Raw genomic sequence first — 8968 nt, forward strand, 5'->3', positions numbered from 1 at the left:
ATACAGCATGAGTATGTACAGCCAATTTGGTTGTTATTTTTTTCTAGATTATGAGACTGACTTTATACACCAATGATACGAAAATTCAGTACCGTCAAGAACAAAGATATCAAAAATCTTAAATGAGACCATCAAACACCTTCCTTCATTGTATAAAACCTTTAGATCGGGTCTGACCAAAAAAAAACCGTTTGAATGGTTTTACACAAGTAATTTTGGGGCCCTTTATAGCTTTTTGTTCGGTGTGAGCCAAGGCTCCGTGTTGAAGGCCGTACTTTAACCTATAATGGTTTACTTTTTAAATTGTTATTTGGATGGAGAGTTGTCTCATTGGCACTCACACCACATCTTCCTATATCTATATACAAGAAAGTACATAGTTTACATGAAATACTCCCTACACACAACCAGAGACACAAATATGATGTCTCCGGCAAAACTGTCACCTTGTCAATGATGAGATAAATATTGGGGTAAATTTTGTAGCAAATTAGAGCTTCAGGACTGAGGATCACTATAGAACCCGTGCGTGAAGTTTATTTTGGGTTATAAAAAATAGGCATGAAACTAAAATAGATAGGCATATTGCTTGTTGCTGAGGTCAAAAGATATTGTGTTTGTATTACTCTGACAAACCTCTAAAATCGAGTGCGATCTTATATGCAATTATATGGATGTTAAAATTTCAGCACAATTATTATTGGCCAGAAAGGTAAAGCTTTGATGACTTGTTGTGCAAGGTCTTCTATATACATTTAAAACAGAAAATATGTGGTAAGATTGCCAACGAGACGACTGTGCACAAGACTAAATGACATAGAAATAACTACTACAAGTCACCGCACGGCATTCAACACTGAGCAAAACCCGTGCCACATAGTCAGCTATAAAGGCCCCGAAATGACAAAATAACGAGACTCCTTGCTTTGTAGAGACACAGGTACATATGGCGGTTTAAAGCTGTAAGTTAGAGATAAATCCTCACAAAAACCAAATGTATATGGAAGAATAAGGATTTTCTTATCCCATGCATAGATTACTTTAGCCGTATTTGGCACAACTTTTGAATCCTCAATGCTCTCCAACTTTGTACTTGTTTGGCTTTATAAATATTTTGTTATGAGCGTCACTGATGAGTCTTATCTAGACGAAACGCGCGTCTGGCGTACTTAATTATAATCCTGGTACATTTGATAACTATTTCTACAACAAGTCAATACAGAAAGGACCTCCACTTAAGATATAATACATTTATTATGGACTATGTGTGCGGGTAAGGTACCATATCCGAATATAAAAGGAAGATGGGGTATGATTGCCAATGAGACAACTCTCCACAAGATATCAAATGACACAGAAATTAACAATTATAGGTCATATAGGTCTATACTAAAGGAAAATTTAAAATCATTAGTCAAAACCTAGATGACAGACAACCCATGGCAAAACATGAAATACGATAAAAAAAAACACAACACAAAAAACAAATGACTGGGCAACACGAATCTCACCATAATCGACTGTGATATCGAACTTAAAGACAATGCTTATAAGCAAAACTGAAGGAGAAGAGTACAAAATTACTTTCAAAAAATATTTTCAAAACTACCAAAATGTGTTGATCGACGCTTCAACTCAAATTTCAAAAATAATATATAATAAGAACTAAGTGTTTACCGTGTGAAAGCAAATCTTTGAGTGAAGTAAAAAGGTATGTAATTTTAAGCTGGGGTCACACATTCACGATTTTTACTACCGTTCTTGACAGGACCATTCCCGATTAAAATTTATTAAAAGTCTGATAAAGATCCTGTGAATCGTGGATGGAAATTCAAACTTAAAATAAAATTTGTAAAAAAAATAATTTGATCACGACAACAATCTAGTGTTCAGGAAGCACCGATATTCAACCGTTTCTAAGCGAATAAGTCCCGATAATCCCGTTCTGAATCCGCTTCTAATCCGATTTGTATTTTTCGCCAGGTAAAATTCGACCGAGTCTGTCACGACTGCGTCCCGACTCTACCGAATGTAATCCGACTGAGATCAGACAGTGACCAGACAGTGATCCGACGCTGACGGAAGTTATTTGTTCGAAAACTGTCGGCATATTCGGGATGATCAGGTACTGTCGGAACGTAATCCTATCACGGTCCGCTCTATCGCATTGCAAACGGCTTTGTCTGGTCTCAGTCGTATTGTATTCTGTAGTTGTCGGGACTCTGACGTGGGTATCATTGACGAATTTCGTATTAATAACGGGACTGTTTCGGAACGGTTTCGGCAAAAAACGGTTCGCAATCGACAAGATCTGGATGCAATCTGGACTCAATCGGCAGAAAAACAGCTATGAAAAATTACTCCGGATCATTCCCGTTCCACAGGACACCGTCCAGAATACACAAGACATTGTTCGGAATTCGATCCGATACAGCAGAATCTGTCACGACATAACCACGATTGTAATCCGATTAGATAAAATCGGCTGAGTTGCCCCGAATGTTACGGGACGCACCTAACTGTCGGGATGCTTTGCCGAACTATTCGGACCCTTCCCGATCCGTAGGAATCTGTTACGAACTAAAACGAATGCGTTCAGACAATGATAGGACATTCCAGATAATTGAGGATACCAATCCGACTTTTTCACTTTTCATATCGTATTGCTGTCTGATCTCAAACGGGAGCAATAATCGGCAATGTGTGAACCCCGCATAAAGCTGGGGTCACACATTCACGATTTTTACTGCCGTCCTTGACAGGACCATTCCCGATTAAAATTTGTCAAAAGTCTGATCAAGGTCCTGTGAATCGTGGATGGAAATTCGATTTGTATCTTTCGCCAGGTAAAATTCGACCGAGTCTGTCACGACTGCGTCCCGATTCTACCGAATGTAATCCGACAGAGATCAGATAGTGACAAGACAGTGAACCGACGCTGACGGAAGTTATCCGTTCGAAAACTGTCGACATAATCGGGATGATCAGTTACTGTCGGAACGTAATCCTATCACGGTCCGCTCTATCGCATTGCAAACGGCTTTGTCTGGTCTCAGTCGTATTGTATTCTGTTATTGTCGGGACTTCTCCAGATCATTCCCGTTCCACAGGACACCGTCCCGAATACACAGAACATTGTTAGGAATTCGATCCGATAGAGCAGAATCTGTCACGACATAGGCACGATTGTAATCCGACTAGACAAAATCGGCTGAGTTTCCCCGAATGTTACGGGACGCACCTAACTGTCGGGGTGCTTTGCCGAACTATTCGGACCCTTCCCGACCAGTAGGAATCTGTTACGAACTAAAACGACTGCGTTCAGACAATAATAGGACATTCCAGATAATTGAGGATACTAATACGACTTTTTCACTTTTCGTGTCGTATCGCTGTCTGATCTCAAACGGGAGCAATAATCGGCAATGTGTGAACCCCGCATAACAGGTAAACGAAAGTGAGTAGAATTCAACTAACAAACCAATAAAAAAAGTTATGACAAATTCAGTTTGACGAAAAGAATATAGAAATTAAATAAATTAATTTTAGGAACAGAAAAATAATAATTCTAGCAAAATATAAATTTCTTTCTCAGTAATTAATCATTTTTATTGAAATAAAAATTTCCAAAAATAATGATCCTAAAAATATATAACAATAACTCAGTGGTGGGATGTTGATACCGATCGATATAAGATGACCTGAAAGGCATAATCCATTTTACGTTAGGATATATATATACACACGCAGCCGTCATACAATAATGGATACATTAGTGTTGTTTCGTCCGAGATATGCATGTTATATAAGCCACTGAACATTCAGCAACCAACAACCAATCCATATTACAATAATTTGTCTAGTGTCATTAATTTCTGGTCAGCATGTATATAATGAAGTATGTACAACTCGTCTAAACATCAACCCAACAATGTTAGATCTGTAAATTTGCTTTCGCAAATTTTTTGGTTCTTCCCTCGCCAGGATTCGAACTCATGCTACTGTGATATCGTGACACCAAATCGCCTGCACTGCAGCCGTCCCGCTAGACCACACGCCGGACCACCTGGGCTGAAGTATGTATATCTAGTCTAGTTGGTCCTGGATGTATGAGTACAAAGCCACGTCTCGTCTAACAAACGTCGTTGAATGGAGATTCTATGAGGTGACTAAATATAATTGAACGAATTCAGTGATTTTTGTTATGATTCTTTATAAGAAATTGTTTGTCCCTCGCGTCATTATGTAGTAGTAATGTCTTATACTTTCTATAGTTACGTAGTTTGAATTGGTACTGTGATGTTTTACTGTATATTATATTATTTAACATAATGGTAAGCTGCTTTCTGTTAGCCCTACAACTGGTTCGCATCACTGTCTATTACATTCCATTATGTATGACAATTATCCTGTTTTATGGAGACAATCGAAATATCTATGTAAATATGGCAGTATTTATTTATTTATGTTCTCGCAGAGCCTCAAGGTCAGATCACAGAATCTATCGTTGACTGTTGATATGATCCATGTTTTCGTTTCTGTGAGGGTGAAAATGGTAAAGGATGCTGAAATTGAGAGTATGTTGAATAGAGACAGAAATTGTGCCTTCCAATAAACACCTAGAAACGTACATATTGTCGCAAGGGTTTATGATAGGAAAAGGAAATATGAACTCTTAAATTGCAGATAAAAAAGTTACTTATTAATATTGAATTATTCTGAAAAGGAAAGAGTTGTTCACGTCATTCAAGATTCTATGAACTGAAATAAAATATACTGGTATTTTATATCAGAGACTGCAACGTATATTGATACTTCGATCTAAATTAAAAAATACAACGTGAAGAAATTTATCAGAACGACCTATTGAAATATCAAATGTAATATTAAAAGTATCAATAATAGTGTAATGAGGGTGGTAAAGGGTTATTTTCGTGCAACGTGATCGCCGTTTTTTTTATTTCACGTTCAATGTGTTTTTACTTTTTTATTTGACGTTCAGTCGTGCAAGCCTCGTTCAACGTGTTCTGCTTATTTAATTTAAAGTGTATTATAAATGCTTATTTTGCGTGCTAGACATTTTTCAAATAAATTCAAACACTTGGCAGGGATCGTCAAGAAATACTTTTTAGCTCACCTGGCCTAAAAGGCCATGTGAGCTTTTCTTATCACTTGGCGTCCGTCGTCGTCGTCGTCTGTCGTCGTTAACAATTTTTCAAACATCTTCTCCTCTGAAACTGCTGAATGGATTTGGATGAAACTTAATATGATTGTTCCTTAGAGTATCCTGCACAAAGTGTGTGCCTCGATTTTTGATCCGTCAAAAAACATGGCCGCCGTTACTTAAAATAGAACATAGGGGTCAAATGCAGTTTTTGGCTTATATCTCAAAAACCAAAGCATTTAGAGCAAATCTGACAGGGGTAAAAATGTTCATTAGGTCAAGATCTATAAGCCCTGAAATTTTCAGATGAATCAAACAAACCATTGTTGGGTTGCTGCCACTTAATTGGTAATTTCAAGGAAATTTTGCAGTTTTTGGTCATTATCTTGAATATTATTATAGATAAAGATAAACTGTAAACAGCAAAAATGATCAGCAAAGTAAGATCTACAAATAAGTTAATATGACCAAAATTGTCAATTGACCCCTTAAGGGGTTATTGTCCTTTAATGACAATTTTTCACAATTTGTTCATCATATTTACTAACTTTAAAAAATCTTCTCCTCTGAAACTACTGAACAGATTTGGATGAAACTTAGCATGATTGTTCCTTAGAGTATCCTGCACAAAGTGTGTGCTTCGATTTTTGATCCGTCAAAAAACATGGCCGCCGTTACTTAAAATAGAACATAGGGGTCAAATGCAGTTTTTGGCTTATATCTCAAAAACCAAAGCATTTAGAGCAAATCTGACAAGGGGTAACAATGTTCATTAGGTCAAGATCTATAAGCCCTGAAATTTTCAGATGAATCAAACAAACCATTGTTGGGTTGCTGCCACTTAATTGGTAATTTCAAGGAAATTTTGCAGTTTTTGGTCATTATCTTGAATATTATTATAGATAAAGATAAACTGTAAACAGCAAAAATGATCAGCAAAGTAAGATCTACAAATAAGTTAATATGACCAAAATTGTCAATTGACCCCTTAAGGGGTTATTGTCCTTTAATGACAATTTTTCACAATTTGTTCATCATATTTACTAACTTTAAAAAATCTTCTCCTCTGAAACTACTGAACAGATTTGGATGAAACTTAGCATGATTGTTCCTTAGAGTATCCTGCACAAAGTGTGTGCTTCGATTTTTGATCCGTCAAAAAACATGGCCGCCGTTACTTAAAATAGAACATAGGGGTCAAATGCAGTTTTTGGCTTATATCTCAAAAACCAAAGCATTTAGAGCAAATCTGACAAGGGGTAAAAATGTTCATTAGGTCAAGATCTATAAGCCCTGAAATTTTCAGATGAATCAAACAAACCATTGTTGGGTTGCTGCCACTTAATTGGTAATTTCAAGGAAATTTTGCAGTTTTTGGTCATTATCTTGAATATTATTATAGATAAAGATAAACTGTAAACAGCAAAAATGATCAGCAAAGTAAGATCTACAAATAAGTTAATATGACCAAAATTGTCAATTGACCCCTTAAGGGGTTATTGTCCTTTAATGACAATTTTTCAAAATTTGTTCATCATATTTGCTAACTTTAAAAAATCTTCTCCTCTGAAACTACTGAACAGATTTGGATGAAACTTAGCATGATTGTTCCTTAGAGTATCCTGCACAAAGCGTGTGCTTCGATTTTTGATCCGTCAAAAAACATGGCCGCCGTTACTTAAAATAGAACATAGGGGTCAAATGCAGTTTTTGGCTTATATCTCAAAAACCAAAGCATTTAGAGCAATTCTGATATGGGGTAAAAATATTCATTAGGTCAAGATCTATAAGCCCTGAAATTTTCAGATGAATCAAACAACCCATTGTTGGGTTGCTGCCACTTAATTGGTAATTTCAAGGAAATTTTGCAGTTTTTGGTCATTATCTTGAATATTATTATAGATAAAGATAAACTGTAAACAGCAAAAATGATCAGCAAAGTAAAATCTACAAATAAGTTAACATGACCAAAATTGTCAACTGACCCCTTAAGGGGTTATTGTCCTTTAATGACAATTTTTCACAATTAGTTCATCAAATTTGCTAACTTTAAAAAATCTTCTCCTCTGAAACTTTTGAATGGATTTGGATGAAACTTAGCATGATTGTTTCTTAGATTATCCTGCACAAAGTGTGTGCTTCGATTTTTGATCCGTCAAAAAACATGGCCGCCGTTACTTAAAATAGAACATATGGGTCAAATGCAGTTTTTGGCTTATATCTCAAAAATGAAAGCATTTAGAGCAAATCCGAGATGGCATAAAAATGTTCATTAGGTCAATATCTATCAGCCCTGAAATTTTCAGATGAATCAAACAACCCATTGTTGGGTTGCTGTCACTTAATTGGTAATTTTAAGGAAATTTTGCAGTTTTTGGTCATTATCTTGAATATTATTATAGATACAGATAAACTGTTAATAGCAAAAATGTTAAGCAAAGTAAGATCTACAAATAAGTCAATTTGACCAAAATTGTCAATTGACCTCTTAAGGAGTTATTGCCCTTTAAAGACTTCTTTCACAATTTGATCATCATGTTGACTTACTTTAAAAAAATCTTCTCCTTTGAAACTGCTGTATCAATTTCAGCCAAACTTAGGCTAAATGAGTTTCAGAGTATCTAGTATAAATTTTATATTTCATTTCCTTGTATGTCAAGAAACATAGCTCCTATGGCTAAAATAGAACATAGGAGAAAATGATTTTTTTTTTGCTTTTGAAGAAAATAGGACGATTCAAAGAACATTTGAATAAATTGAAAAGCCAAAATAATCATTGATGAGAGATTAAACCAAAAAAATTCAGGTGAGCGATTCAGGCTCTTGAGAGCCTCTTGTTTAAAAGCCGTAAACCATTTATATAATAAATGTGTATACCAAATCGGGAATATAAAGTAAAACAGAGAGTTTATAAATATGTATAAAAAGACAGTGACTCAGTCACAAAAGGACCTTAGGTTCACATCAAAGACTTTATTTTTCGTGAAACGTTCATGACAGATATTATTTCACTTTCAATGTGAAATTATGTCTTATTTCACGTTTTTTTCGTGCAAGCATCCCCCTTTCTACCACCCTCTGTAATTATAATGTAAGCAATCACTGATCAGAAGTAGTACTGGTAAAACTGACTTAAAAAAACTTCCTAATTCAACCTTTGTTAATGCAGCGAGGTAATCTACCTTCTGTCTCCACACAGTAAATGTATTGCATAGTGGCAAACTCTACAGAATCACCACTGGGGGTTTGTCCTCACTCGACTCTAAAGGAGCTATGATATCATTATCAATATGATGAGATGGATGAAGATTCTCTAGTTCTTATATGGTGTCTCTCTCTTTCTTCTCAATTCAATATGAGATGCACGGATAGAGATTCTCTGGTTTTAATGGTGTCTCTATCTACCTTCTCAACTACTCAATATGAAATCATGGATAAAGAGTCTCTGGTTTTAATGGTGTCTCTATCTATCTTCTCAACTACTCCATGTGAGATGGATAAAGACTCTTACATGACTTACATTATGGATCATTACACACCACATAAAAACCAATAGTTTAAAATTTAGAGTTTGAGTCAAGAGGGTTAATAATAGGATAATGGGTATAGGCTATAACAAAACCTCAGCGGCATCCCCTATTAATTCAGTAGTGAAGTGCCCCATTCTTTCCGGAGATCTGATGGCTCTGATGAGTCAAACATTTTTCCAGCTGATCTTTATGTCTAATTATTGTTATTTTACATCATCACTGTGCTATGCTATGATAAAGAGAGTTGAAGGCTTAGAAAGAAAACATCTTATTC

Source organism: Mytilus trossulus, chromosome 12 (genome assembly GCF_036588685.1).
Source record: "Mytilus trossulus isolate FHL-02 chromosome 12, PNRI_Mtr1.1.1.hap1, whole genome shotgun sequence".
Taxonomy (NCBI): domain Eukaryota; kingdom Metazoa; phylum Mollusca; class Bivalvia; order Mytilida; family Mytilidae; genus Mytilus; species Mytilus trossulus.